The sequence below is a fragment of the Anomaloglossus baeobatrachus genome, unplaced genomic scaffold, assembly GCF_048569485.1.
Source record: "Anomaloglossus baeobatrachus isolate aAnoBae1 unplaced genomic scaffold, aAnoBae1.hap1 Scaffold_3983, whole genome shotgun sequence".
In the NCBI taxonomy this organism is placed as follows: domain Eukaryota; kingdom Metazoa; phylum Chordata; class Amphibia; order Anura; family Aromobatidae; genus Anomaloglossus; species Anomaloglossus baeobatrachus.
This window is the reverse complement of record NW_027443321.1, coordinates 22326-49635: the sequence shown is the minus strand read 5'-3', so window position 1 is coordinate 49635 and position 27310 is coordinate 22326. Positions and strand designations below refer to the sequence as shown.

General features: G+C 46.7%; 21 non-coding genes across 21 annotated transcripts; all 21 read left to right on the top strand.

Annotated features, from left to right (window-relative positions):
* The first annotated feature begins 577 nt into the window (after positions 1-577).
* LOC142276517 (U2 spliceosomal RNA) lies at positions 578-768 on the top strand. The gene has a single exon (XR_012739954.1). It is a non-coding gene; the product is annotated as a U2 spliceosomal RNA (small nuclear RNA).
* A 1119-nt stretch (positions 769-1887) lies between these two features.
* On the top strand, positions 1888-2078 carry LOC142276512 (U2 spliceosomal RNA). Its single transcript, XR_012739950.1, has one exon. It is a non-coding gene; the product is annotated as a U2 spliceosomal RNA (small nuclear RNA).
* Positions 2079-3196: 1118 nt separating this feature from the next.
* On the top strand, positions 3197-3388 carry LOC142276516 (U2 spliceosomal RNA). Its single transcript, XR_012739953.1, has one exon. It is a non-coding gene; the product is annotated as a U2 spliceosomal RNA (small nuclear RNA).
* A 1122-nt stretch (positions 3389-4510) lies between these two features.
* On the top strand, positions 4511-4701 carry LOC142276511 (U2 spliceosomal RNA). The gene has a single exon (XR_012739949.1). It is a non-coding gene; the product is annotated as a U2 spliceosomal RNA (small nuclear RNA).
* Positions 4702-5820: 1119 nt separating this feature from the next.
* On the top strand, positions 5821-6011 carry LOC142276510 (U2 spliceosomal RNA). The gene has a single exon (XR_012739948.1). It is a non-coding gene; the product is annotated as a U2 spliceosomal RNA (small nuclear RNA).
* Positions 6012-7128: 1117 nt separating this feature from the next.
* Positions 7129-7319, top strand: LOC142276509 (U2 spliceosomal RNA). The gene has a single exon (XR_012739947.1). It is a non-coding gene; the product is annotated as a U2 spliceosomal RNA (small nuclear RNA).
* Positions 7320-8436: 1117 nt separating this feature from the next.
* Positions 8437-8627, top strand: LOC142276508 (U2 spliceosomal RNA). The gene has a single exon (XR_012739946.1). It is a non-coding gene; the product is annotated as a U2 spliceosomal RNA (small nuclear RNA).
* Positions 8628-9744: 1117 nt separating this feature from the next.
* LOC142276507 (U2 spliceosomal RNA) lies at positions 9745-9935 on the top strand. Its single transcript, XR_012739945.1, has one exon. It is a non-coding gene; the product is annotated as a U2 spliceosomal RNA (small nuclear RNA).
* A 1117-nt stretch (positions 9936-11052) lies between these two features.
* On the top strand, positions 11053-11243 carry LOC142276506 (U2 spliceosomal RNA). The gene has a single exon (XR_012739944.1). It is a non-coding gene; the product is annotated as a U2 spliceosomal RNA (small nuclear RNA).
* A 1117-nt stretch (positions 11244-12360) lies between these two features.
* On the top strand, positions 12361-12551 carry LOC142276505 (U2 spliceosomal RNA). The gene has a single exon (XR_012739943.1). It is a non-coding gene; the product is annotated as a U2 spliceosomal RNA (small nuclear RNA).
* Positions 12552-13668: 1117 nt separating this feature from the next.
* Positions 13669-13859, top strand: LOC142276503 (U2 spliceosomal RNA). The gene has a single exon (XR_012739942.1). It is a non-coding gene; the product is annotated as a U2 spliceosomal RNA (small nuclear RNA).
* Positions 13860-14976: 1117 nt separating this feature from the next.
* Positions 14977-15167, top strand: LOC142276502 (U2 spliceosomal RNA). The gene has a single exon (XR_012739941.1). It is a non-coding gene; the product is annotated as a U2 spliceosomal RNA (small nuclear RNA).
* Positions 15168-16284: 1117 nt separating this feature from the next.
* Positions 16285-16475, top strand: LOC142276500 (U2 spliceosomal RNA). The gene has a single exon (XR_012739939.1). It is a non-coding gene; the product is annotated as a U2 spliceosomal RNA (small nuclear RNA).
* Positions 16476-17592: 1117 nt separating this feature from the next.
* Positions 17593-17783, top strand: LOC142276499 (U2 spliceosomal RNA). The gene has a single exon (XR_012739938.1). It is a non-coding gene; the product is annotated as a U2 spliceosomal RNA (small nuclear RNA).
* A 1117-nt stretch (positions 17784-18900) lies between these two features.
* LOC142276498 (U2 spliceosomal RNA) lies at positions 18901-19091 on the top strand. Its single transcript, XR_012739937.1, has one exon. It is a non-coding gene; the product is annotated as a U2 spliceosomal RNA (small nuclear RNA).
* Positions 19092-20208: 1117 nt separating this feature from the next.
* On the top strand, positions 20209-20399 carry LOC142276497 (U2 spliceosomal RNA). Its single transcript, XR_012739936.1, has one exon. It is a non-coding gene; the product is annotated as a U2 spliceosomal RNA (small nuclear RNA).
* A 1117-nt stretch (positions 20400-21516) lies between these two features.
* On the top strand, positions 21517-21707 carry LOC142276496 (U2 spliceosomal RNA). Its single transcript, XR_012739935.1, has one exon. It is a non-coding gene; the product is annotated as a U2 spliceosomal RNA (small nuclear RNA).
* A 1117-nt stretch (positions 21708-22824) lies between these two features.
* LOC142276477 (U2 spliceosomal RNA) lies at positions 22825-23015 on the top strand. The gene has a single exon (XR_012739918.1). It is a non-coding gene; the product is annotated as a U2 spliceosomal RNA (small nuclear RNA).
* Positions 23016-24132: 1117 nt separating this feature from the next.
* On the top strand, positions 24133-24323 carry LOC142276495 (U2 spliceosomal RNA). Its single transcript, XR_012739934.1, has one exon. It is a non-coding gene; the product is annotated as a U2 spliceosomal RNA (small nuclear RNA).
* A 1117-nt stretch (positions 24324-25440) lies between these two features.
* LOC142276494 (U2 spliceosomal RNA) lies at positions 25441-25631 on the top strand. Its single transcript, XR_012739933.1, has one exon. It is a non-coding gene; the product is annotated as a U2 spliceosomal RNA (small nuclear RNA).
* Positions 25632-26748: 1117 nt separating this feature from the next.
* On the top strand, positions 26749-26939 carry LOC142276492 (U2 spliceosomal RNA). The gene has a single exon (XR_012739932.1). It is a non-coding gene; the product is annotated as a U2 spliceosomal RNA (small nuclear RNA).
* The last annotated feature ends 371 nt before the right edge of the window (positions 26940-27310 follow it).

Below are 27310 nucleotides of genomic sequence, written 5' to 3'. Positions count from 1 at the left end.
TGTCACAATGCCCCCCGATGACATCACAATAGCGCTGCTGCCTAGAAAACAAGCCTGCGCAGAAGAAGTTGTTCTTTGGGTGGGAGGGTGGGCTAGTGGAAGGAGGGGGCAATCTCTTTTTTTCCCGGGTGGTAGGGGGATGACAGGAGAAGGGAAGCGGGGTGGTGAGAAAGGTACAGAGGGCAGGGTTTGGGGGCTGGGAAGGAAAGGGAAAAGATTAGGGTTTGGGGATGATGAAAGGGCTTTCTACGGGTAAGGATGGCAAAAGGGTGGCAGTGACGGAAAGTCAGGCAACCTGTCCTGTCCGTCTTTTTGTATCGTGAATTGGAAAGACTGCAAGGGGGAGGGGAGTTGCTTGCGCCCTAAAGGAGGAGTTATTCAGATTCATTGCAGTGGGCGGCGGCTGCAAAACGCACCATTCTTCTTGTTTTTGCTCTGCAAAGCAGCCTTTTCAAGGGTTGGCTTGGGTGACAAAATGTCTTGTGTAGGCGTGGGTTTGTCTCCCTCTCGCTCTCTCTCCCTAAGATGTGTCCGGCATAGGCCAGGGTGCCACTCGAGGCCCAAACCAATTCTGGTTATCGCTTCTCGGCCTTTTGGCTAAGATCAAGTGTAGTATCTGTTCTTATCAGTTTAATATCTGATACGTCCCCTATCTGGGGACCATATATTAAATGGATTTTAGAACAGGGAGATGGAAAAAAGAGCTTGCTCTGTCCACTCCACGCATTGACCTGGTATTGCAGTACCTCCAGGAACGGTGCACCCCTTCTTAACCCAGTTTCCAAAAGCAGAACTCGATTCACCTGATTCCATATTAGCCCGATTAGCGAATTGAAATGAATTTTTATCTAACACACTTTTTACTTGCTTTATTCATCCAAATAGCAAACTCATCACCACTCAACTTCACCAACTCTGCTATGTCCCGTGCAGTATCTTGTTGTCAGTCTAATCTAGATCATGTGTAATTGAATGGAATAGATCCCTTTTGGACAAAGTGGAGTCAGATGCTGCAGTGACCACAGGTGTGAGAGGATCTACAATTGGCATCTGGTGTTATCTCTCTGCTTCCACTCCAAATAAAGTTACCTGTTGTTACCTGAACGTCAAATACTAAGAATGGGCGGCCTATGAAAGAATTAGTACTTTCATTAAGTATACTAAACCGGCTAATTGGAATAGACAAACTGTAAAAAGCCCTCTGAGAAAGCCCCTCTCTAACCTTTGTTAGTAAGCTTTTCTGTAGCCTGCCTGTTGATGTATTTTCGGTTTGAACAGTGCACAACATGAAGAGACGGAACACTGGCGGCTTGTCACAATGCCCCCCGATGACATCACAATAGCGCTGCTGCCTAGAAAACAAGCTGCGCAGAAGAAGTTGTTCTTTGGGTGGGAGGGTGGGCTAGTGGAAGGAGGGGGCAATCTCTTTTTTTCCCGGGGTGGTAGGGGGATGACAGGAGAAGGGAAGCGGGTGGTGAGAAAGGTACAGAGGGCAGGGTTTGGGGGCTGGGAAGGAAAGGGAAAAGATTAGGGGTTTGGGGATGATGAAAGGGCTTTCTACGGGTAAGGATGGCAAAGGGTGGCAGTGACGGAAAGTCAGGCAACCTGTCCTGTCCGTCTTTTTGTATCGTGAATTGGAAAGACTGCAAGGGGGAGGGGAGTTGCTTGCGCCCTAAAGGAGGAGTTATTCAGATTCATTGCAGTGGGCGGCGGCTGCAAAACGCACCATTCTTCTTGTTTTTGCTCTGCAAAGCAGCCTTTTCAAGGGTTGGCTTGGGTGACAAAATGTCTTGTGTAGGCGTGGGTTTGTCTCCCTCTCGCTCTCTCTCCCTAAGATGTGTCCGGCATAGGCCAGGGTGCCACTCGAGGCCCAAACCAATTCTGGTTATCGCTTCTCGGCCTTTTGGCTAAGATCAAGTGTAGTATCTGTTCTTATCAGTTTAATATCTGATACGTCCCCTATCTGGGGACCATATATTAAATGGATTTTTAGAACAGGGAGATGGAAAAAGAGCTTGCTCTGTCCACTCCACGCATTGACCTGGTATTGCAGTACCTCCAGGAACGGTGCACCCCTTCTTAACCCAGTTTCCAAAAGCAGAACTCGATTCACCTGATTCATATTAGCCCGATTAGCGAATTGAAATGAATTTTTATCTAACACACTTTTTACTTGCTTTATTCATCCAAATAGCAAACTCATCACCACTCAACTTCACCAACTCTGCTATGTCCCGTGCAGTATCTTGTTGTCAGTCTAATCTAGATCATGTGTAAATTGAATGGAATAGATCCCTTTTGGACAAAGTGGAGTCAGATGCTGCAGTGACCACAGGTGTGAGAGGATCTACAATTGGCATCTGGTGTTATCTCTCTGCTTCCACTCCAAATAAAGTTACCTGTTGTTACCTGAACGTCAAATACTAAGAATGGGCGGCCTATGAAAGAATTAGTACTTTCATTAAGTATACTAAACCGGCTAATTGGGAATAGACAAACTGTAAAAAGCCCTCTGAGAAAGCCCCTCTCTAACCTTTGTTAGTAAGCTTTTCTGTAGCCTGCCTGTTGATGTATTTTCGGTTTGAACAGTGCACAACATGAAGAGACGGAACACTGGCGGCTTGTCACAATGCCCCCCGATGACATCACAATAGCGCTGCTGCCTAGAAAACAAGCTGCGCAGAAGAAGTTGTTCTTTGGGTGGGAGGGTGGGCTAGTGGAAGGAGGGGGCAATCTCTTTTTTTCCCGGGTGGTAGGGGGATGACAGGAGAAGGGAAGCGGGGTGGTGAGAAAGGTACAGAGGGCAGGGTTTGGGGGCTGGGAAGGAAAGGGAAAAGATTAGGGTTTGGGGATGATGAAAGGGCTTTCTACGGGTAAGGATGGCAAAGGGTGGCAGTGACGGAAAGTCAGGCAACCTGTCCTGTCCGTCTTTTTGTATCGTGAATTGGAAAGACTGCAAGGGGGAGGGAGTTGCTTGCGCCCTAAAGGAGGAGTTATTCAGATTCATTGCAGTGGGCGGCGGCTGCAAAACGCACCATTCTTCTTGTTTTTGCTCTGCAAAGCAGCCTTTTCAAGGGTTGGCTTGGGTGACAAAATGTCTTGTGTAGGCGTGGGTTTGTCTCCCTCTCGCTCTCTCTCCCTAAGATGTGTCCGGCATAGGCCAGGGTGCCACTCGAGGCCCAAACCAATTCTGGTTATCGCTTCTCGGCCTTTTGGCTAAGATCAAGTGTAGTATCTGTTCTTATCAGTTTAATATCTGATACGTCCCCCTATCTGGGGACCATATATTAAATGGATTTTTAGAACAGGGAGATGGAAAAAGAGCTTGCTCTGTCCACTCCACGCATTGACCTGGTATTGCAGTACCTCCAGGAACGGTGCACCCCTTCTTAACCCAGTTTTCCAAAAGCAGAACTCGATTCACCTGATTCATATTAGCCCGATTAGCGAATTGAAATGAATTTTTATCTAACACACTTTTTACTTGCTTTATTCATCCAAATAGCAAACTCATCACCACTCAACTTCACCAACTCTGCTATGTCCCGTGCAGTATCTTGTTGTCAGTCTAATCTAGATCATGTGTAATTGAATGGAATAGATCCCTTTTGGACAAAGTGGAGTCAGATGCTGCAGTGACCACAGGTGTGAGAGGATCTACAATTGGCATCTGGTGTTATCTCTCTGCTTCCACTCCAAATAAAGTTACCTGTTGTTACCTGAACGTCAAATACTAAGAATGGGCGGCCTATGAAAGAATTAGTACTTTCATTAAGTATACTTAAACCGGCTAATTGGGAATAGACAAACTGTAAAAAGCCCTCTGAGAAAGCCCCTCTCTAACCTTTGTTAGTAAGCTTTTCTGTAGCCTGCCTGTTGATGTATTTTCGGTTTGAACAGTGCACAACATGAAGAGACGGAACACTGGCGGGCTTGTCACAATGCCCCCCCGATGACATCACAATAGCGCTGCTGCCTAGAAAACAAGCTGCGCAGAAGAAGTTGTTCTTTGGGTGGGAGGGTGGGCTAGTGGAAGGAGGGGGCAATCTCTTTTTTTCCCGGGTGGTAGGGGGGATGACAGGAGAAGGGAAGCGGGTGGTGAGAAAGGTACAGAGGGCAGGGTTTGGGGGCTGGGAAGGAAAGGGAAAAGATTAGGGTTTGGGGATGATGAAAGGGCTTTCTACGGGTAAGGATGGCAAAGGGTGGCAGTGACGGAAAGTCAGGCAACCTGTCCTGTCCGTCTTTTTGTATCGTGAATTGGAAAGACTGCAAGGGGGAGGGGAGTTGCTTGCGCCCTAAAGGAGGAGTTATTCAGATTCATTGCAGTGGGCGGCGGCTGCAAAACGCACCATTCTTCTTGTTTTTGCTCTGCAAAGCAGCCTTTTCAAGGGTTGGCTTGGGTGACAAAATGTCTTGTGTAGGCGTGGGTTTGTCTCCCTCTCGCTCTCTCTCCCTAAGATGTGTCCGGCATAGGCCAGGGTGCCACTCGAGGCCCAAACCAATTCTGGTTATCGCTTCTCGGCCTTTTGGCTAAGATCAAGTGTAGTATCTGTTCTTATCAGTTTAATATCTGATACGTCCCCTATCTGGGGACCATATATTAAATGGATTTTTAGAACAGGGAGATGGAAAAAGAGCTTGCTCTGTCCACTCCACGCATTGACCTGGTATTGCAGTACCTCCAGGAACGGTGCACCCCTTCTTAACCCAGTTTCCAAAAGCAGAACTCGATTCACCTGATTCATATTAGCCCGATTAGCGAATTGAAATGAATTTTTATCTAACACACTTTTTACTTGCTTTATTCATCCAAATAGCAAACTCATCACCACTCAACTTCACCAACTCTGCTATGTCCCGTGCAGTATCTTGTTGTCAGTCTAATCTAGATCATGTGTAATTGAATGGAATAGATCCCTTTTGGACAAAGTGGAGTCAGATGCTGCAGTGACCACAGGTGTGAGAGGATCTACAATTGGCATCTGGTGTTATCTCTCTGCTTCCACTCCAAATAAAGTTACCTGTTGTTACCTGAACGTCAAATACTAAGAATGGGCGGCCTATGAAAGAATTAGTACTTTCATTAAGTATACTAAACCGGCTAATTGGGAATAGACAAACTGTAAAAAGCCCTCTGAGAAAGCCCCTCTCTAACCTTTGTTAGTAAGCTTTTCTGTAGCCTGCCTGTTGATGTATTTTCGGTTTGAACAGTGCACAACATGAAGAGACGGAACACTGGCGGCTTGTCACAATGCCCCCCGATGACATCACAATAGCGCTGCTGCCTAGAAAACAAGCTGCGCAGAAGAAGTTGTTCTTTGGGTGGGAGGGTGGGCTAGTGGAAGGGAGGGGGGCAATCTCTTTTTTTCCCGGGTGGTAGGGGGATGACAGGAGAAGGGAAGCGGGTGGTGAGAAAGGTACAGAGGGCAGGGTTTGGGGGCTGGGAAGGAAAGGGAAAAGATTAGGGTTTGGGGATGATGAAAGGGCTTTCTACGGGTAAGGATGGCAAAGGGTGGCAGTGACGGAAAGTCAGGCAACCTGTCCTGTCCGTCTTTTTGTATCGTGAATTGGAAAGACTGCAAGGGGGAGGGGAGTTGCTTGCGCCCTAAAGGAGGAGTTATTCAGATTCATTGCAGTGGGCGGCGGCTGCAAAACGCACCATTCTTCTTGTTTTTGCTCTGCAAAGCAGCCTTTTCAAGGGTTGGCTTGGGTGACAAAATGTCTTGTGTAGGCGTGGGTTTGTCTCCCTCTCGCTCTCTCTCCCTAAGATGTGTCCGGCATAGGCCAGGGTGCCACTCGAGGCCCAAACCAATTCTGGTTATCGCTTCTCGGCCTTTTGGCTAAGATCAAGTGTAGTATCTGTTCTTATCAGTTTAATATCTGATACGTCCCCTATCTGGGGACCATATATTAAATGGATTTTTAGAACAGGGAGATGGAAAAAGAGCTTGCTCTGTCCACTCCACGCATTGACCTGGTATTGCAGTACCTCCAGGAACGGTGCACCCCTTCTTAACCCAGTTTCCAAAAGCAGAACTCGATTCACCTGATTCATATTAGCCCGATTAGCGAATTGAAATGAATTTTTATCTAACACACTTTTTACTTGCTTTATTCATCCAAATAGCAAACTCATCACCACTCAACTTCACCAACTCTGCTATGTCCCGTGCAGTATCTTGTTGTCAGTCTAATCTAGATCATGTGTAATTGAATGGAATAGATCCCTTTTGGACAAAGTGGAGTCAGATGCTGCAGTGACCACAGGTGTGAGAGGATCTACAATTGGCATCTGGTGTTATCTCTCTGCTTCCACTCCAAATAAAGTTACCTGTTGTTACCTGAACGTCAAATACTAAGAATGGGCGGCCTATGAAAGAATTAGTACTTTCATTAAGTATACTAAACCGGCTAATTGGGAATAGACAAACTGTAAAAAGCCCTCTGAGAAAGCCCCTCTCTAACCTTTGTTAGTAAGCTTTTCTGTAGCCTGCCTGTTGATGTATTTTCGGTTTGAACAGTGCACAACATGAAGAGACGGAACACTGGCGGCTTGTCACAATGCCCCCCGATGACATCACAATAGCGCTGCTGCCTAGAAAACAAGCTGCGCAGAAGAAGTTGTTCTTTGGGTGGGAGGGTGGGCTAGTGGAAGGAGGGGGCAATCTCTTTTTTTCCCGGGTGGTAGGGGGATGACAGGAGAAGGGAAGCGGGTGGTGAGAAAGGTACAGAGGGCAGGGTTTGGGGGCTGGGAAGGAAAGGGAAAAGATTAGGGTTTGGGGATGATGAAAGGGCTTTCTACGGGTAAGGATGGCAAAGGGTGGCAGTGACGGAAAGTCAGGCAACCTGTCCTGTCCGTCTTTTTGTATCGTGAATTGGAAAGACTGCAAGGGGGAGGGGAGTTGCTTGCGCCCTAAAGGAGGAGTTATTCAGATTCATTGCAGTGGGCGGCGGCTGCAAAACGCACCATTCTTCTTGTTTTTGCTCTGCAAAGCAGCCTTTTCAAGGGTTGGCTTGGGTGACAAAATGTCTTGTGTAGGCGTGGGTTTGTCTCCCTCTCGCTCTCTCTCCCTAAGATGTGTCCGGCATAGGCCAGGGTGCCACTCGAGGCCCAAACCAATTCTGGTTATCGCTTCTCGGCCTTTTGGCTAAGATCAAGTGTAGTATCTGTTCTTATCAGTTTAATATCTGATACGTCCCCTATCTGGGGACCATATATTAAATGGATTTTTAGAACAGGGAGATGGAAAAAGAGCTTGCTCTGTCCACTCCACGCATTGACCTGGTATTGCAGTACCTCCAGGAACGGTGCACCCCTTCTTAACCCAGTTTCCAAAAGCAGAACTCGATTCACCTGATTCATATTAGCCCGATTAGCGAATTGAAATGAATTTTTATCTAACACACTTTTTACTTGCTTTATTCATCCAAATAGCAAACTCATCACCACTCAACTTCACCAACTCTGCTATGTCCCGTGCAGTATCTTGTTGTCAGTCTAATCTAGATCATGTGTAATTGAATGGAATAGATCCCTTTTGGACAAAGTGGAGTCAGATGCTGCAGTGACCACAGGTGTGAGAGGATCTACAATTGGCATCTGGTGTTATCTCTCTGCTTCCACTCCAAATAAAGTTACCTGTTGTTACCTGAACGTCAAATACTAAGAATGGGCGGCCTATGAAAGAATTAGTACTTTCATTAAGTATACTAAACCGGCTAATTGGGAATAGACAAACTGTAAAAAGCCCTCTGAGAAAGCCCCTCTCTAACCTTTGTTAGTAAGCTTTTCTGTAGCCTGCCTGTTGATGTATTTTCGGTTTGAACAGTGCACAACATGAAGAGACGGAACACTGGCGGCTTGTCACAATGCCCCCCGATGACATCACAATAGCGCTGCTGCCTAGAAAACAAGCTGCGCAGAAGAAGTTGTTCTTTGGGTGGGAGGGTGGGCTAGTGGAAGGAGGGGGCAATCTCTTTTTTTCCCGGGTGGTAGGGGGATGACAGGAGAAGGGAAGCGGGTGGTGAGAAAGGTACAGAGGGCAGGGTTTGGGGGCTGGGAAGGAAAGGGAAAAGATTAGGGTTTGGGGATGATGAAAGGGCTTTCTACGGGTAAGGATGGCAAAGGGTGGCAGTGACGGAAAGTCAGGCAACCTGTCCTGTCCGTCTTTTTGTATCGTGAATTGGAAAGACTGCAAGGGGGAGGGGAGTTGCTTGCGCCCTAAAGGAGGAGTTATTCAGATTCATTGCAGTGGGCGGCGGCTGCAAAACGCACCATTCTTCTTGTTTTTGCTCTGCAAAGCAGCCTTTTCAAGGGTTGGCTTGGGTGACAAAATGTCTTGTGTAGGCGTGGGTTTGTCTCCCTCTCGCTCTCTCTCCCTAAGATGTGTCCGGCATAGGCCAGGGTGCCACTCGAGGCCCAAACCAATTCTGGTTATCGCTTCTCGGCCTTTTGGCTAAGATCAAGTGTAGTATCTGTTCTTATCAGTTTAATATCTGATACGTCCCCTATCTGGGGACCATATATTAAATGGATTTTTAGAACAGGGAGATGGAAAAAGAGCTTGCTCTGTCCACTCCACGCATTGACCTGGTATTGCAGTACCTCCAGGAACGGTGCACCCCTTCTTAACCCAGTTTCCAAAAGCAGAACTCGATTCACCTGATTCATATTAGCCCGATTAGCGAATTGAAATGAATTTTTATCTAACACACTTTTTACTTGCTTTATTCATCCAAATAGCAAACTCATCACCACTCAACTTCACCAACTCTGCTATGTCCCGTGCAGTATCTTGTTGTCAGTCTAATCTAGATCATGTGTAATTGAATGGAATAGATCCCTTTTGGACAAAGTGGAGTCAGATGCTGCAGTGACCACAGGTGTGAGAGGATCTACAATTGGCATCTGGTGTTATCTCTCTGCTTCCACTCCAAATAAAGTTACCTGTTGTTACCTGAACGTCAAATACTAAGAATGGGCGGCCTATGAAAGAATTAGTACTTTCATTAAGTATACTAAACCGGCTAATTGGGAATAGACAAACTGTAAAAAGCCCTCTGAGAAAGCCCCTCTCTAACCTTTGTTAGTAAGCTTTTCTGTAGCCTGCCTGTTGATGTATTTTCGGTTTGAACAGTGCACAACATGAAGAGACGGAACACTGGCGGCTTGTCACAATGCCCCCCGATGACATCACAATAGCGCTGCTGCCTAGAAAACAAGCTGCGCAGAAGAAGTTGTTCTTTGGGTGGGAGGGTGGGCTAGTGGAAGGAGGGGGCAATCTCTTTTTTTCCCGGGTGGTAGGGGGATGACAGGAGAAGGGAAGCGGGTGGTGAGAAAGGTACAGAGGGCAGGGTTTGGGGGCTGGGAAGGAAAGGGAAAAGATTAGGGTTTGGGGATGATGAAAGGGCTTTCTACGGGTAAGGATGGCAAAGGGTGGCAGTGACGGAAAGTCAGGCAACCTGTCCTGTCCGTCTTTTTGTATCGTGAATTGGAAAGACTGCAAGGGGGAGGGGAGTTGCTTGCGCCCTAAAGGAGGAGTTATTCAGATTCATTGCAGTGGGCGGCGGCTGCAAAACGCACCATTCTTCTTGTTTTTGCTCTGCAAAGCAGCCTTTTCAAGGGTTGGCTTGGGTGACAAAATGTCTTGTGTAGGCGTGGGTTTGTCTCCCTCTCGCTCTCTCTCCCTAAGATGTGTCCGGCATAGGCCAGGGTGCCACTCGAGGCCCAAACCAATTCTGGTTATCGCTTCTCGGCCTTTTGGCTAAGATCAAGTGTAGTATCTGTTCTTATCAGTTTAATATCTGATACGTCCCCTATCTGGGGACCATATATTAAATGGATTTTTAGAACAGGGAGATGGAAAAAGAGCTTGCTCTGTCCACTCCACGCATTGACCTGGTATTGCAGTACCTCCAGGAACGGTGCACCCCTTCTTAACCCAGTTTCCAAAAGCAGAACTCGATTCACCTGATTCATATTAGCCCGATTAGCGAATTGAAATGAATTTTTATCTAACACACTTTTTACTTGCTTTATTCATCCAAATAGCAAACTCATCACCACTCAACTTCACCAACTCTGCTATGTCCCGTGCAGTATCTTGTTGTCAGTCTAATCTAGATCATGTGTAATTGAATGGAATAGATCCCTTTTGGACAAAGTGGAGTCAGATGCTGCAGTGACCACAGGTGTGAGAGGATCTACAATTGGCATCTGGTGTTATCTCTCTGCTTCCACTCCAAATAAAGTTACCTGTTGTTACCTGAACGTCAAATACTAAGAATGGGCGGCCTATGAAAGAATTAGTACTTTCATTAAGTATACTAAACCGGCTAATTGGGAATAGACAAACTGTAAAAAGCCCTCTGAGAAAGCCCCTCTCTAACCTTTGTTAGTAAGCTTTTCTGTAGCCTGCCTGTTGATGTATTTTCGGTTTGAACAGTGCACAACATGAAGAGACGGAACACTGGCGGCTTGTCACAATGCCCCCCGATGACATCACAATAGCGCTGCTGCCTAGAAAACAAGCTGCGCAGAAGAAGTTGTTCTTTGGGTGGGAGGGTGGGCTAGTGGAAGGAGGGGGCAATCTCTTTTTTTCCCGGGTGGTAGGGGGATGACAGGAGAAGGGAAGCGGGTGGTGAGAAAGGTACAGAGGGCAGGGTTTGGGGGCTGGGAAGGAAAGGGAAAAGATTAGGGTTTGGGGATGATGAAAGGGCTTTCTACGGGTAAGGATGGCAAAGGGTGGCAGTGACGGAAAGTCAGGCAACCTGTCCTGTCCGTCTTTTTGTATCGTGAATTGGAAAGACTGCAAGGGGGAGGGGAGTTGCTTGCGCCCTAAAGGAGGAGTTATTCAGATTCATTGCAGTGGGCGGCGGCTGCAAAACGCACCATTCTTCTTGTTTTTGCTCTGCAAAGCAGCCTTTTCAAGGGTTGGCTTGGGTGACAAAATGTCTTGTGTAGGCGTGGGTTTGTCTCCCTCTCGCTCTCTCTCCCTAAGATGTGTCCGGCATAGGCCAGGGTGCCACTCGAGGCCCAAACCAATTCTGGTTATCGCTTCTCGGCCTTTTGGCTAAGATCAAGTGTAGTATCTGTTCTTATCAGTTTAATATCTGATACGTCCCCTATCTGGGGACCATATATTAAATGGATTTTTAGAACAGGGAGATGGAAAAAGAGCTTGCTCTGTCCACTCCACGCATTGACCTGGTATTGCAGTACCTCCAGGAACGGTGCACCCCTTCTTAACCCAGTTTCCAAAAGCAGAACTCGATTCACCTGATTCATATTAGCCCGATTAGCGAATTGAAATGAATTTTTATCTAACACACTTTTTACTTGCTTTATTCATCCAAATAGCAAACTCATCACCACTCAACTTCACCAACTCTGCTATGTCCCGTGCAGTATCTTGTTGTCAGTCTAATCTAGATCATGTGTAATTGAATGGAATAGATCCCTTTTGGACAAAGTGGAGTCAGATGCTGCAGTGACCACAGGTGTGAGAGGATCTACAATTGGCATCTGGTGTTATCTCTCTGCTTCCACTCCAAATAAAGTTACCTGTTGTTACCTGAACGTCAAATACTAAGAATGGGCGGCCTATGAAAGAATTAGTACTTTCATTAAGTATACTAAACCGGCTAATTGGGAATAGACAAACTGTAAAAAGCCCTCTGAGAAAGCCCCTCTCTAACCTTTGTTAGTAAGCTTTTCTGTAGCCTGCCTGTTGATGTATTTTCGGTTTGAACAGTGCACAACATGAAGAGACGGAACACTGGCGGCTTGTCACAATGCCCCCCGATGACATCACAATAGCGCTGCTGCCTAGAAAACAAGCTGCGCAGAAGAAGTTGTTCTTTGGGTGGGAGGGTGGGCTAGTGGAAGGAGGGGGCAATCTCTTTTTTTCCCGGGTGGTAGGGGGATGACAGGAGAAGGGAAGCGGGTGGTGAGAAAGGTACAGAGGGCAGGGTTTGGGGGCTGGGAAGGAAAGGGAAAAGATTAGGGTTTGGGGATGATGAAAGGGCTTTCTACGGGTAAGGATGGCAAAGGGTGGCAGTGACGGAAAGTCAGGCAACCTGTCCTGTCCGTCTTTTTGTATCGTGAATTGGAAAGACTGCAAGGGGGAGGGGAGTTGCTTGCGCCCTAAAGGAGGAGTTATTCAGATTCATTGCAGTGGGCGGCGGCTGCAAAACGCACCATTCTTCTTGTTTTTGCTCTGCAAAGCAGCCTTTTCAAGGGTTGGCTTGGGTGACAAAATGTCTTGTGTAGGCGTGGGTTTGTCTCCCTCTCGCTCTCTCTCCCTAAGATGTGTCCGGCATAGGCCAGGGTGCCACTCGAGGCCCAAACCAATTCTGGTTATCGCTTCTCGGCCTTTTGGCTAAGATCAAGTGTAGTATCTGTTCTTATCAGTTTAATATCTGATACGTCCCCTATCTGGGGACCATATATTAAATGGATTTTTAGAACAGGGAGATGGAAAAAGAGCTTGCTCTGTCCACTCCACGCATTGACCTGGTATTGCAGTACCTCCAGGAACGGTGCACCCCTTCTTAACCCAGTTTCCAAAAGCAGAACTCGATTCACCTGATTCATATTAGCCCGATTAGCGAATTGAAATGAATTTTTATCTAACACACTTTTTACTTGCTTTATTCATCCAAATAGCAAACTCATCACCACTCAACTTCACCAACTCTGCTATGTCCCGTGCAGTATCTTGTTGTCAGTCTAATCTAGATCATGTGTAATTGAATGGAATAGATCCCTTTTGGACAAAGTGGAGTCAGATGCTGCAGTGACCACAGGTGTGAGAGGATCTACAATTGGCATCTGGTGTTATCTCTCTGCTTCCACTCCAAATAAAGTTACCTGTTGTTACCTGAACGTCAAATACTAAGAATGGGCGGCCTATGAAAGAATTAGTACTTTCATTAAGTATACTAAACCGGCTAATTGGGAATAGACAAACTGTAAAAAGCCCTCTGAGAAAGCCCCTCTCTAACCTTTGTTAGTAAGCTTTTCTGTAGCCTGCCTGTTGATGTATTTTCGGTTTGAACAGTGCACAACATGAAGAGACGGAACACTGGCGGCTTGTCACAATGCCCCCCGATGACATCACAATAGCGCTGCTGCCTAGAAAACAAGCTGCGCAGAAGAAGTTGTTCTTTGGGTGGGAGGGTGGGCTAGTGGAAGGAGGGGGCAATCTCTTTTTTTCCCGGGTGGTAGGGGGATGACAGGAGAAGGGAAGCGGGTGGTGAGAAAGGTACAGAGGGCAGGGTTTGGGGGCTGGGAAGGAAAGGGAAAAGATTAGGGTTTGGGGATGATGAAAGGGCTTTCTACGGGTAAGGATGGCAAAGGGTGGCAGTGACGGAAAGTCAGGCAACCTGTCCTGTCCGTCTTTTTGTATCGTGAATTGGAAAGACTGCAAGGGGGAGGGGAGTTGCTTGCGCCCTAAAGGAGGAGTTATTCAGATTCATTGCAGTGGGCGGCGGCTGCAAAACGCACCATTCTTCTTGTTTTTGCTCTGCAAAGCAGCCTTTTCAAGGGTTGGCTTGGGTGACAAAATGTCTTGTGTAGGCGTGGGTTTGTCTCCCTCTCGCTCTCTCTCCCTAAGATGTGTCCGGCATAGGCCAGGGTGCCACTCGAGGCCCAAACCAATTCTGGTTATCGCTTCTCGGCCTTTTGGCTAAGATCAAGTGTAGTATCTGTTCTTATCAGTTTAATATCTGATACGTCCCCTATCTGGGGACCATATATTAAATGGATTTTTAGAACAGGGAGATGGAAAAAGAGCTTGCTCTGTCCACTCCACGCATTGACCTGGTATTGCAGTACCTCCAGGAACGGTGCACCCCTTCTTAACCCAGTTTCCAAAAGCAGAACTCGATTCACCTGATTCATATTAGCCCGATTAGCGAATTGAAATGAATTTTTATCTAACACACTTTTTACTTGCTTTATTCATCCAAATAGCAAACTCATCACCACTCAACTTCACCAACTCTGCTATGTCCCGTGCAGTATCTTGTTGTCAGTCTAATCTAGATCATGTGTAATTGAATGGAATAGATCCCTTTTGGACAAAGTGGAGTCAGATGCTGCAGTGACCACAGGTGTGAGAGGATCTACAATTGGCATCTGGTGTTATCTCTCTGCTTCCACTCCAAATAAAGTTACCTGTTGTTACCTGAACGTCAAATACTAAGAATGGGCGGCCTATGAAAGAATTAGTACTTTCATTAAGTATACTAAACCGGCTAATTGGGAATAGACAAACTGTAAAAAGCCCTCTGAGAAAGCCCCTCTCTAACCTTTGTTAGTAAGCTTTTCTGTAGCCTGCCTGTTGATGTATTTTCGGTTTGAACAGTGCACAACATGAAGAGACGGAACACTGGCGGCTTGTCACAATGCCCCCTGATGACATCACAATAGCGCTGCTGCCTAGAAAACAAGCTGCGCAGAAGAAGTTGTTCTTTGGGTGGGAGGGTGGGCTAGTGGAAGGAGGGGGCAATCTCTTTTTTTCCCGGGTGGTAGGGGGATGACAGGAGAAGGGAAGCGGGTGGTGAGAAAGGTACAGAGGGCAGGGTTTGGGGGCTGGGAAGGAAAGGGAAAAGATTAGGGTTTGGGGATGATGAAAGGGCTTTCTACGGGTAAGGATGGCAAAGGGTGGCAGTGACGGAAAGTCAGGCAACCTGTCCTGTCCGTCTTTTTGTATCGTGAATTGGAAAGACTGCAAGGGGGAGGGAAGTTGCTTGCGCCCTAAAGGAGGAGTTATTCAGATTCATTGCAGTGGGCGGCGGCTGCAAAACGCACCATTCTTCTTGTTTTTGCTCTGCAAAGCAGCCTTTTCAAGGGTTGGCTTGGGTGACAAAATGTCTTGTGTAGGCGTGGGTTTGTCTCCCTCTCGCTCTCTCTCCCTAAGATGTGTCCGGCATAGGCCAGGGTGCCACTCGAGGCCCAAACCAATTCTGGTTATCGCTTCTCGGCCTTTTGGCTAAGATCAAGTGTAGTATCTGTTCTTATCAGTTTAATATCTGATACGTCCCCTATCTGGGGACCATATATTAAATGGATTTTTAGAACAGGGAGATGGAAAAAGAGCTTGCTCTGTCCACTCCACGCATTGACCTGGTATTGCAGTACCTCCAGGAACGGTGCACCCCTTCTTAACCCAGTTTCCAAAAGCAGAACTCGATTCACCTGATTCATATTAGCCCGATTAGCGAATTGAAATGAATTTTTATCTAACACACTTTTTACTTGCTTTATTCATCCAAATAGCAAACTCATCACCACTCAACTTCACCAACTCTGCTATGTCCCGTGCAGTATCTTGTTGTCAGTCTAATCTAGATCATGTGTAATTGAATGGAATAGATCCCTTTTGGACAAAGTGGAGTCAGATGCTGCAGTGACCACAGGTGTGAGAGGATCTACAATTGGCATCTGGTGTTATCTCTCTGCTTCCACTCCAAATAAAGTTACCTGTTGTTACCTGAACGTCAAATACTAAGAATGGGCGGCCTATGAAAGAATTAGTACTTTCATTAAGTATACTAAACCGGCTAATTGGGAATAGACAAACTGTAAAAAGCCCTCTGAGAAAGCCCCTCTCTAACCTTTGTTAGTAAGCTTTTCTGTAGCCTGCCTGTTGATGTATTTTCGGTTTGAACAGTGCACAACATGAAGAGACGGAACACTGGCGGCTTGTCACAATGCCCCCCGATGACATCACAATAGCGCTGCTGCCTAGAAAACAAGCTGCGCAGAAGAAGTTGTTCTTTGGGTGGGAGGGTGGGCTAGTGGAAGGAGGGGGCAATCTCTTTTTTTCCCGGGTGGTAGGGGGATGACAGGAGAAGGGAAGCGGGTGGTGAGAAAGGTACAGAGGGCAGGGTTTGGGGGCTGGGAAGGAAAGGGAAAAGATTAGGGTTTGGGGATGATGAAAGGGCTTTCTACGGGTAAGGATGGCAAAGGGTGGCAGTGACGGAAAGTCAGGCAACCTGTCCTGTCCGTCTTTTTGTATCGTGAATTGGAAAGACTGCAAGGGGGAGGGGAGTTGCTTGCGCCCTAAAGGAGGAGTTATTCAGATTCATTGCAGTGGGCGGCGGCTGCAAAACGCACCATTCTTCTTGTTTTTGCTCTGCAAAGCAGCCTTTTCAAGGGTTGGCTTGGGTGACAAAATGTCTTGTGTAGGCGTGGGTTTGTCTCCCTCTCGCTCTCTCTCCCTAAGATGTGTCCGGCATAGGCCAGGGTGCCACTCGAGGCCCAAACCAATTCTGGTTATCGCTTCTCGGCCTTTTGGCTAAGATCAAGTGTAGTATCTGTTCTTATCAGTTTAATATCTGATACGTCCCCTATCTGGGGACCATATATTAAATGGATTTTTAGAACAGGGAGATGGAAAAAGAGCTTGCTCTGTCCACTCCACGCATTGACCTGGTATTGCAGTACCTCCAGGAACGGTGCACCCCTTCTTAACCCAGTTTCCAAAAGCAGAACTCGATTCACCTGATTCATATTAGCCCGATTAGCGAATTGAAATGAATTTTTATCTAACACACTTTTTACTTGCTTTATTCATCCAAATAGCAAACTCATCACCACTCAACTTCACCAACTCTGCTATGTCCCGTGCAGTATCTTGTTGTCAGTCTAATCTAGATCATGTGTAATTGAATGGAATAGATCCCTTTTGGACAAAGTGGAGTCAGATGCTGCAGTGACCACAGGTGTGAGAGGATCTACAATTGGCATCTGGTGTTATCTCTCTGCTTCCACTCCAAATAAAGTTACCTGTTGTTACCTGAACGTCAAATACTAAGAATGGGCGGCCTATGAAAGAATTAGTACTTTCATTAAGTATACTAAACCGGCTAATTGGGAATAGACAAACTGTAAAAAGCCCTCTGAGAAAGCCCCTCTCTAACCTTTGTTAGTAAGCTTTTCTGTAGCCTGCCTGTTGATGTATTTTCGGTTTGAACAGTGCACAACATGAAGAGACGGAACACTGGCGGCTTGTCACAATGCCCCCCGATGACATCACAATAGCGCTGCTGCCTAGAAAACAAGCTGCGCAGAAGAAGTTGTTCTTTGGGTGGGAGGGTGGGCTAGTGGAAGGAGGGGGCAATCTCTTTTTTTCCCGGGTGGTAGGGGGATGACAGGAGAAGGGAAGCGGGTGGTGAGAAAGGTACAGAGGGCAGGGTTTGGGGGCTGGGAAGGAAAGGGAAAAGATTAGGGTTTGGGGATGATGAAAGGGCTTTCTACGGGTAAGGATGGCAAAGGGTGGCAGTGACGGAAAGTCAGGCAACCTGTCCTGTCCGTCTTTTTGTATCGTGAATTGGAAAGACTGCAAGGGGGAGGGGAGTTGCTTGCGCCCTAAAGGAGGAGTTATTCAGATTCATTGCAGTGGGCGGCGGCTGCAAAACGCACCATTCTTCTTGTTTTTGCTCTGCAAAGCAGCCTTTTCAAGGGTTGGCTTGGGTGACAAAATGTCTTGTGTAGGCGTGGGTTTGTCTCCCTCTCGCTCTCTCTCCCTAAGATGTGTCCGGCATAGGCCAGGGTGCCACTCGAGGCCCAAACCAATTCTGGTTATCGCTTCTCGGCCTTTTGGCTAAGATCAAGTGTAGTATCTGTTCTTATCAGTTTAATATCTGATACGTCCCCTATCTGGGGACCATATATTAAATGGATTTTTAGAACAGGGAGATGGAAAAAGAGCTTGCTCTGTCCACTCCACGCATTGACCTGGTATTGCAGTACCTCCAGGAACGGTGCACCCCTTCTTAACCCAGTTTCCAAAAGCAGAACTCGATTCACCTGATTCATATTAGCCCGATTAGCGAATTGAAATGAATTTTTATCTAACACACTTTTTACTTGCTTTATTCATCCAAATAGCAAACTCATCACCACTCAACTTCACCAACTCTGCTATGTCCCGTGCAGTATCTTGTTGTCAGTCTAATCTAGATCATGTGTAATTGAATGGAATAGATCCCTTTTGGACAAAGTGGAGTCAGATGCTGCAGTGACCACAGGTGTGAGAGGATCTACAATTGGCATCTGGTGTTATCTCTCTGCTTCCACTCCAAATAAAGTTACCTGTTGTTACCTGAACGTCAAATACTAAGAATGGGCGGCCTATGAAAGAATTAGTACTTTCATTAAGTATACTAAACCGGCTAATTGGGAATAGACAAACTGTAAAAAGCCCTCTGAGAAAGCCCCTCTCTAACCTTTGTTAGTAAGCTTTTCTGTAGCCTGCCTGTTGATGTATTTTCGGTTTGAACAGTGCACAACATGAAGAGACGGAACACTGGCGGCTTGTCACAATGCCCCCCGATGACATCACAATAGCGCTGCTGCCTAGAAAACAAGCTGCGCAGAAGAAGTTGTTCTTTGGGTGGGAGGGTGGGCTAGTGGAAGGAGGGGGCAATCTCTTTTTTTCCCGGGTGGTAGGGGGATGACAGGAGAAGGGAAGCGGGTGGTGAGAAAGGTACAGAGGGCAGGGTTTGGGGGCTGGGAAGGAAAGGGAAAAGATTAGGGTTTGGGGATGATGAAAGGGCTTTCTACGGGTAAGGATGGCAAAGGGTGGCAGTGACGGAAAGTCAGGCAACCTGTCCTGTCCGTCTTTTTGTATCGTGAATTGGAAAGACTGCAAGGGGGAGGGGAGTTGCTTGCGCCCTAAAGGAGGAGTTATTCAGATTCATTGCAGTGGGCGGCGGCTGCAAAACGCACCATTCTTCTTGTTTTTGCTCTGCAAAGCAGCCTTTTCAAGGGTTGGCTTGGGTGACAAAATGTCTTGTGTAGGCGTGGGTTTGTCTCCCTCTCGCTCTCTCTCCCTAAGATGTGTCCGGCATAGGCCAGGGTGCCACTCGAGGCCCAAACCAATTCTGGTTATCGCTTCTCGGCCTTTTGGCTAAGATCAAGTGTAGTATCTGTTCTTATCAGTTTAATATCTGATACGTCCCCTATCTGGGGACCATATATTAAATGGATTTTTAGAACAGGGAGATGGAAAAAGAGCTTGCTCTGTCCACTCCACGCATTGACCTGGTATTGCAGTACCTCCAGGAACGGTGCACCCCTTCTTAACCCAGTTTCCAAAAGCAGAACTCGATTCACCTGATTCATATTAGCCCGATTAGCGAATTGAAATGAATTTTTATCTAACACACTTTTTACTTGCTTTATTCATCCAAATAGCAAACTCATCACCACTCAACTTCACCAACTCTGCTATGTCCCGTGCAGTATCTTGTTGTCAGTCTAATCTAGATCATGTGTAATTGAATGGAATAGATCCCTTTTGGACAAAGTGGAGTCAGATGCTGCAGTGACCACAGGTGTGAGAGGATCTACAATTGGCATCTGGTGTTATCTCTCTGCTTCCACTCCAAATAAAGTTACCTGTTGTTACCTGAACGTCAAATACTAAGAATGGGCGGCCTATGAAAGAATTAGTACTTTCATTAAGTATACTAAACCGGCTAATTGGGAATAGACAAACTGTAAAAAGCCCTCTGAGAAAGCCCCTCTCTAACCTTTGTTAGTAAGCTTTTCTGTAGCCTGCCTGTTGATGTATTTTCGGTTTGAACAGTGCACAACATGAAGAGACGGAACACTGGCGGCTTGTCACAATGCCCCCCGATGACATCACAATAGCGCTGCTGCCTAGAAAACAAGCTGCGCAGAAGAAGTTGTTCTTTGGGTGGGAGGGTGGGCTAGTGGAAGGAGGGGGCAATCTCTTTTTTTCCCGGGTGGTAGGGGGATGACAGGAGAAGGGAAGCGGGTGGTGAGAAAGGTACAGAGGGCAGGGTTTGGGGGCTGGGAAGGAAAGGGAAAAGATTAGGGTTTGGGGATGATGAAAGGGCTTTCTACGGGTAAGGATGGCAAAGGGTGGCAGTGACGGAAAGTCAGGCAACCTGTCCTGTCCGTCTTTTTGTATCGTGAATTGGAAAGACTGCAAGGGGGAGGGGAGTTGCTTGCGCCCTAAAGGAGGAGTTATTCAGATTCATTGCAGTGGGCGGCGGCTGCAAAACGCACCATTCTTCTTGTTTTTGCTCTGCAAAGCAGCCTTTTCAAGGGTTGGCTTGGGTGACAAAATGTCTTGTGTAGGCGTGGGTTTGTCTCCCTCTCGCTCTCTCTCCCTAAGATGTGTCCGGCATAGGCCAGGGTGCCACTCGAGGCCCAAACCAATTCTGGTTATCGCTTCTCGGCCTTTTGGCTAAGATCAAGTGTAGTATCTGTTCTTATCAGTTTAATATCTGATACGTCCCCTATCTGGGGACCATATATTAAATGGATTTTTAGAACAGGGAGATGGAAAAAGAGCTTGCTCTGTCCACTCCACGCATTGACCTGGTATTGCAGTACCTCCAGGAACGGTGCACCCCTTCTTAACCCAGTTTCCAAAAGCAGAACTCGATTCACCTGATTCATATTAGCCCGATTAGCGAATTGAAATGAATTTTTATCTAACACACTTTTTACTTGCTTTATTCATCCAAATAGCAAACTCATCACCACTCAACTTCACCAACTCTGCTATGTCCCGTGCAGTATCTTGTTGTCAGTCTAATCTAGATCATGTGTAATTGAATGGAATAGATCCCTTTTGGACAAAGTGGAGTCAGATGCTGCAGTGACCACAGGTGTGAGAGGATCTACAATTGGCATCTGGTGTTATCTCTCTGCTTCCACTCCAAATAAAGTTACCTGTTGTTACCTGAACGTCAAATACTAAGAATGGGCGGCCTATGAAAGAATTAGTACTTTCATTAAGTATACTAAACCGGCTAATTGGGAATAGACAAACTGTAAAAAGCCCTCTGAGAAAGCCCCTCTCTAACCTTTGTTAGTAAGCTTTTCTGTAGCCTGCCTGTTGATGTATTTTCGGTTTGAACAGTGCACAACATGAAGAGACGGAACACTGGCGGCTTGTCACAATGCCCCCCGATGACATCACAATAGCGCTGCTGCCTAGAAAACAAGCTGCGCAGAAGAAGTTGTTCTTTGGGTGGGAGGGTGGGCTAGTGGAAGGAGGGGGCAATCTCTTTTTTTCCCGGGTGGTAGGGGGATGACAGGAGAAGGGAAGCGGGTGGTGAGAAAGGTACAGAGGGCAGGGTTTGGGGGCTGGGAAGGAAAGGGAAAAGATTAGGGTTTGGGGATGATGAAAGGGCTTTCTACGGGTAAGGATGGCAAAGGGTGGCAGTGACGGAAAGTCAGGCAACCTGTCCTGTCCGTCTTTTTGTATCGTGAATTGGAAAGACTGCAAGGGGGAGGGGAGTTGCTTGCGCCCTAAAGGAGGAGTTATTCAGATTCATTGCAGTGGGCGGCGGCTGCAAAACGCACCATTCTTCTTGTTTTTGCTCTGCAAAGCAGCCTTTTCAAGGGTTGGCTTGGGTGACAAAATGTCTTGTGTAGGCGTGGGTTTGTCTCCCTCTCGCTCTCTCTCCCTAAGATGTGTCCGGCATAGGCCAGGGTGCCACTCGAGGCCCAAACCAATTCTGGTTATCGCTTCTCGGCCTTTTGGCTAAGATCAAGTGTAGTATCTGTTCTTATCAGTTTAATATCTGATACGTCCCCTATCTGGGGACCATATATTAAATGGATTTTTAGAACAGGGAGATGGAAAAAGAGCTTGCTCTGTCCACTCCACGCATTGACCTGGTATTGCAGTACCTCCAGGAACGGTGCACCCCTTCTTAACCCAGTTTCCAAAAGCAGAACTCGATTCACCTGATTCATATTAGCCCGATTAGCGAATTGAAATGAATTTTTATCTAACACACTTTTTACTTGCTTTATTCATCCAAATAGCAAACTCATCACCACTCAACTTCACCAACTCTGCTATGTCCCGTGCAGTATCTTGTTGTCAGTCTAATCTAGATCATGTGTAATTGAATGGAATAGATCCCTTTTGGACAAAGTGGAGTCAGATGCTGCAGTGACCACAGGTGTGAGAGGATCTACAATTGGCATCTGGTGTTATCTCTCTGCTTCCACTCCAAATAAAGTTACCTGTTGTTACCTGAACGTCAAATACTAAGAATGGGCGGCCTATGAAAGAATTAGTACTTTCATTAAGTATACTAAACCGGCTAATTGGGAATAGACAAACTGTAAAAAGCCCTCTGAGAAAGCCCCTCTCTAACCTTTGTTAGTAAGCTTTTCTGTAGCCTGCCTGTTGATGTATTTTCGGTTTGAACAGTGCACAACATGAAGAGACGGAACACTGGCGGCTTGTCACAATGCCCCCCGATGACATCACAATAGCGCTGCTGCCTAGAAAACAAGCTGCGCAGAAGAAGTTGTTCTTTGGGTGGGAGGGTGGGCTAGTGGAAGGAGGGGGCAATCTCTTTTTTTCCCGGGTGGTAGGGGGATGACAGGAGAAGGGAAGCGGGTGGTGAGAAAGGTACAGAGGGCAGGGTTTGGGGGCTGGGAAGGAAAGGGAAAAGATTAGGGTTTGGGGATGATGAAAGGGCTTTCTACGGGTAAGGATGGCAAAGGGTGGCAGTGACGGAAAGTCAGGCAACCTGTCCTGTCCGTCTTTTTGTATCGTGAATTGGAAAGACTGCAAGGGGGAGGGGAGTTGCTTGCGCCCTAAAGGAGGAGTTATTCAGATTCATTGCAGTGGGCGGCGGCTGCAAAACGCACCATTCTTCTTGTTTTTGCTCTGCAAAGCAGCCTTTTCAAGGGTTGGCTTGGGTGACAAAATGTCTTGTGTAGGCGTGGGTTTGTCTCCCTCTCGCTCTCTCTCCCTAAGATGTGTCCGGCATAGGCCAGGGTGCCACTCGAGGCCCAAACCAATTCTGGTTATCGCTTCTCGGCCTTTTGGCTAAGATCAAGTGTAGTATCTGTTCTTATCAGTTTAATATCTGATACGTCCCCTATCTGGGGACTATATATTAAATGGATTTTTAGAACAGGGAGATGGAAAAAGAGCTTGCTCTGTCCACTCCACGCATTGACCTGGTATTGCAGTACCTCCAGGAACGGTGCACCCCTTCTTAACCCAGTTTCCAAAAGCAGAACTCGATTCACCTGATTCATATTAGCCCGATTAGCGAATTGAAATGAATTTTTATCTAACACACTTTTTACTTGCTTTATTCATCCAAATAGCAAACTCATCACCACTCAACTTCACCAACTCTGCTATGTCCCGTGCAGTATCTTGTTGTCAGTCTAATCTAGATCATGTGTAATTGAATGGAATAGATCCCTTTTGGACAAAGTGGAGTCAGATGCTGCAGTGACCACAGGTGTGAGAGGATCTACAATTGGCATCTGGTGTTATCTCTCTGCTTCCACTCCAAATAAAGTTACCTGTTGTTACCTGAACGTCAAATACTAAGAATGGGCGGCCTATGAAAGAATTAGTACTTTCATTAAGTATACTAAACCGGCTAATTGGGAATAGACAAACTGTAAAAAGCCCTCTGAGAAAGCCCCTCTCTAACCTTTGTTAGTAAGCTTTTCTGTAGCCTGCCTGTTGATGTATTTTCGGTTTGAACAGTGCACAACATGAAGAGACGGAACACTGGCGGCTTGTCACAATGCCCCCCGATGACATCACAATAGCGCTGCTGCCTAGAAAACAAGCTGCGCAGAAGAAGTTGTTCTTTGGGTGGGAGGGTGGGCTAGTGGAAGGAGGGGGCAATCTCTTTTTTTCCCGGGTGGTAGGGGGATGACAGGAGAAGGGAAGCGGGTGGTGAGAAAGGTACAGAGGGCAGGGTTTGGGGGCTGGGAAGGAAAGGGAAAAGATTAGGGTTTGGGGATGATGAAAGGGCTTTCTACGGGTAAGGATGGCAAAGGGTGGCAGTGACGGAAAGTCAGGCAACCTGTCCTGTCCGTCTTTTTGTATCGTGAATTGGAAAGACTGCAAGGGGGAGGGGAGTTGCTTGCGCCCTAAAGGAGGAGTTATTCAGATTCATTGCAGTGGGCGGCGGCTGCAAAACGCACCATTCTTCTTGTTTTTGCTCTGCAAAGCAGCCTTTTCAAGGGTTGGCTTGGGTGACAAAATGTCTTGTGTAGGCGTGGGTTTGTCTCCCTCTCGCTCTCTCTCCCTAAGATGTGTCCGGCATAGGCCAGGGTGCCACTCGAGGCCCAAACCAATTCTGGTTATCGCTTCTCGGCCTTTTGGCTAAGATCAAGTGTAGTATCTGTTCTTATCAGTTTAATATCTGATACGTCCCCTATCTGGGGACCATATATTAAATGGATTTTTAGAACAGGGAGATGGAAAAAGAGCTTGCTCTGTCCACTCCACGCATTGACCTGGTATTGCAGTACCTCCAGGAACGGTGCACCCCTTCTTAACCCAGTTTCCAAAAGCAGAACTCGATTCACCTGATTCATATTAGCCCGATTAGCGAATTGAAATGAATTTTTATCTAACACACTTTTTACTTGCTTTATTCATCCAAATAGCAAACTCATCACCACTCAACTTCACCAACTCTGCTATGTCCCGTGCAGTATCTTGTTGTCAGTCTAATCTAGATCATGTGTAATTGAATGGAATAGATCCCTTTTGGACAAAGTGGAGTCAGATGCTGCAGTGACCACAGGTGTGAGAGGATCTACAATTGGCATCTGGTGTTATCTCTCTGCTTCCACTCCAAATAAAGTTACCTGTTGTTACCTGAACGTCAAATACTAAGAATGGGCGGCCTATGAAAGAATTAGTACTTTCATTAAGTATACTAAACCGGCTAATTGGGAATAGACAAACTGTAAAAAGCCCTCTGAGAAAGCCCCTCTCTAACCTTTGTTAGTAAGCTTTTCTGTAGCCTGCCTGTTGATGTATTTTCGGTTTGAACAGTGCACAACATGAAGAGACGGAACACTGGCGGCTTGTCACAATGCCCCCCGATGACATCACAATAGCGCTGCTGCCTAGAAAACAAGCTGCGCAGAAGAAGTTGTTCTTTGGGTGGGAGGGTGGGCTAGTGGAAGGAGGGGGCAATCTCTTTTTTTCCCGGGTGGTAGGGGGATGACAGGAGAAGGGAAGCGGGTGGTGAGAAAGGTACAGAGGGCAGGGTTTGGGGGCTGGGAAGGAAAGGGAAAAGATTAGGGTTTGGGGATGATGAAAGGGCTTTCTACGGGTAAGGATGGCAAAGGGTGGCAGTGACGGAAAGTCAGGCAACCTGTCCTGTCCGTCTTTTTGTATCGTGAATTGGAAAGACTGCAAGGGGGAGGGGAGTTGCTTGCGCCCTAAAGGAGGAGTTATTCAGATTCATTGCAGTGGGCGGCGGCTGCAAAACGCACCATTCTTCTTGTTTTTGCTCTGCAAAGCAGCCTTTTCAAGGGTTGGCTTGGGTGACAAAATGTCTTGTGTAGGCGTGGGTTTGTCTCCCTCTCGCTCTCTCTCCCTAAGATGTGTCCGGCATAGGCCAGGGTGCCACTCGAGGCCCAAACCAATTCTGGTTATCGCTTCTCGGCCTTTTGGCTAAGATCAAGTGTAGTATCTGTTCTTATCAGTTTAATATCTGATACGTCCCCTATCTGGGGACCATATATTAAATGGATTTTTAGAACAGGGAGATGGAAAAAGAGCTTGCTCTGTCCACTCCACGCATTGACCTGGTATTGCAGTACCTCCAGGAACGGTGCACCCCTTCTTAACCCAGTTTCCAAAAGCAGAACTCGATTCACCTGATTCATATTAGCCCGATTAGCGAATTGAAATGAATTTTTATCTAACACACTTTTTACTTGCTTTATTCATCCAAATAGCAAACTCATCACCACTCAACTTCACCAACTCTGCTATGTCCCGTGCAGTATCTTGTTGTCAGTCTAATCTAGATCATGTGTAATTGAATGGAATAGATCCCTTTTGGACAAAGTGGAGTCAGATGCTGCAGTGACCACAGGTGTGAGAGGATCTACAATTGGCATCTGGTGTTATCTCTCTGCTTCCACTCCAAATAAAGTTACCTGTTGTTACCTGAACGTCAAATACTAAGAATGGGCGGCCTATGAAAGAATTAGTACTTTCATTAAGTATACTAAACCGGCTAATTGGGAATAGACAAACTGTAAAAAGCCCTCTGAGAAAGCCCCTCTCTAACCTTTGTTAGTAAGCTTTTCTGTAGCCTGCCTGTTGATGTATTTTCGGTTTGAACAGTGCACAACATGAAGAGACGGAACACTGGCGGCTTGTCACAATGCCCCCCGATGACATCACAATAGCGCTGCTGCCTAGAAAACAAGCTGCGCAGAAGAAGTTGTTCTTTGGGTGGGAGGGTGGGCTAGTGGAAGGAGGGGGCAATCTCTTTTTTTCCCGGGTGGTAGGGGGATGACAGGAGAAGGGAAGCGGGTGGTGAGAAAGGTACAGAGGGCAGGGTTTGGGGGCTGGGAAGGAAAGGGAAAAGATTAGGGTTTGGGGATGATGAAAGGGCTTTCTACGGGTAAGGATGGCAAAGGGTGGCAGTGACGGAAAGTCAGGCAACCTGTCCTGTCCGTCTTTTTGTATCGTGAATTGGAAAGACTGCAAGGGGGAGGGGAGTTGCTTGCGCCCTAAAGGAGGAGTTATTCAGATTCATTGCAGTGGGCGGCGGCTGCAAAACGCACCATTCTTCTTGTTTTTGCTCTGCAAAGCAGCCTTTTCAAGGGTTGGCTTGGGTGACAAAATGTCTTGTGTAGGCGTGGGTTTGTCTCCCTCTCGCTCTCTCTCCCTAAGATGTGTCCGGCATAGGCCAGGGTGCCACTCGAGGCCCAAACCAATTCTGGTTATCGCTTCTCGGCCTTTTGGCTAAGATCAAGTGTAGTATCTGTTCTTATCAGTTTAATATCTGATACGTCCCCTATCTGGGGACCATATATTAAATGGATTTTTAGAACAGGGAGATGGAAAAAGAGCTTGCTCTGTCCACTCCACGCATTGACCTGGTATTGCAGTACCTCCAGGAACGGTGCACCCCTTCTTAACCCAGTTTCCAAAAGCAGAACTCGATTCACCTGATTCATATTAGCCCGATTAGCGAATTGAAATGAATTTTTATCTAACACACTTTTTACTTGCTTTATTCATCCAAATAGCAAACTCATCACCACTCAACTTCACCAACTCTGCTATGTCCCGTGCAGTATCTTGTTGTCAGTCTAATCTAGATCATGTGTAATTGAATGGAATAGATCCCTTTTGGACAAAGTGGAGTCAGATGCTGCAGTGACCACAGGTGTGAGAGGATCTACAATTGGCATCTGGTGTTATCTCTCTGCTTCCACTCCAAATAAAGTTACCTGTTGTTACCTGAACGTCAAATACTAAGAATGGGCGGCCTATGAAAGAAT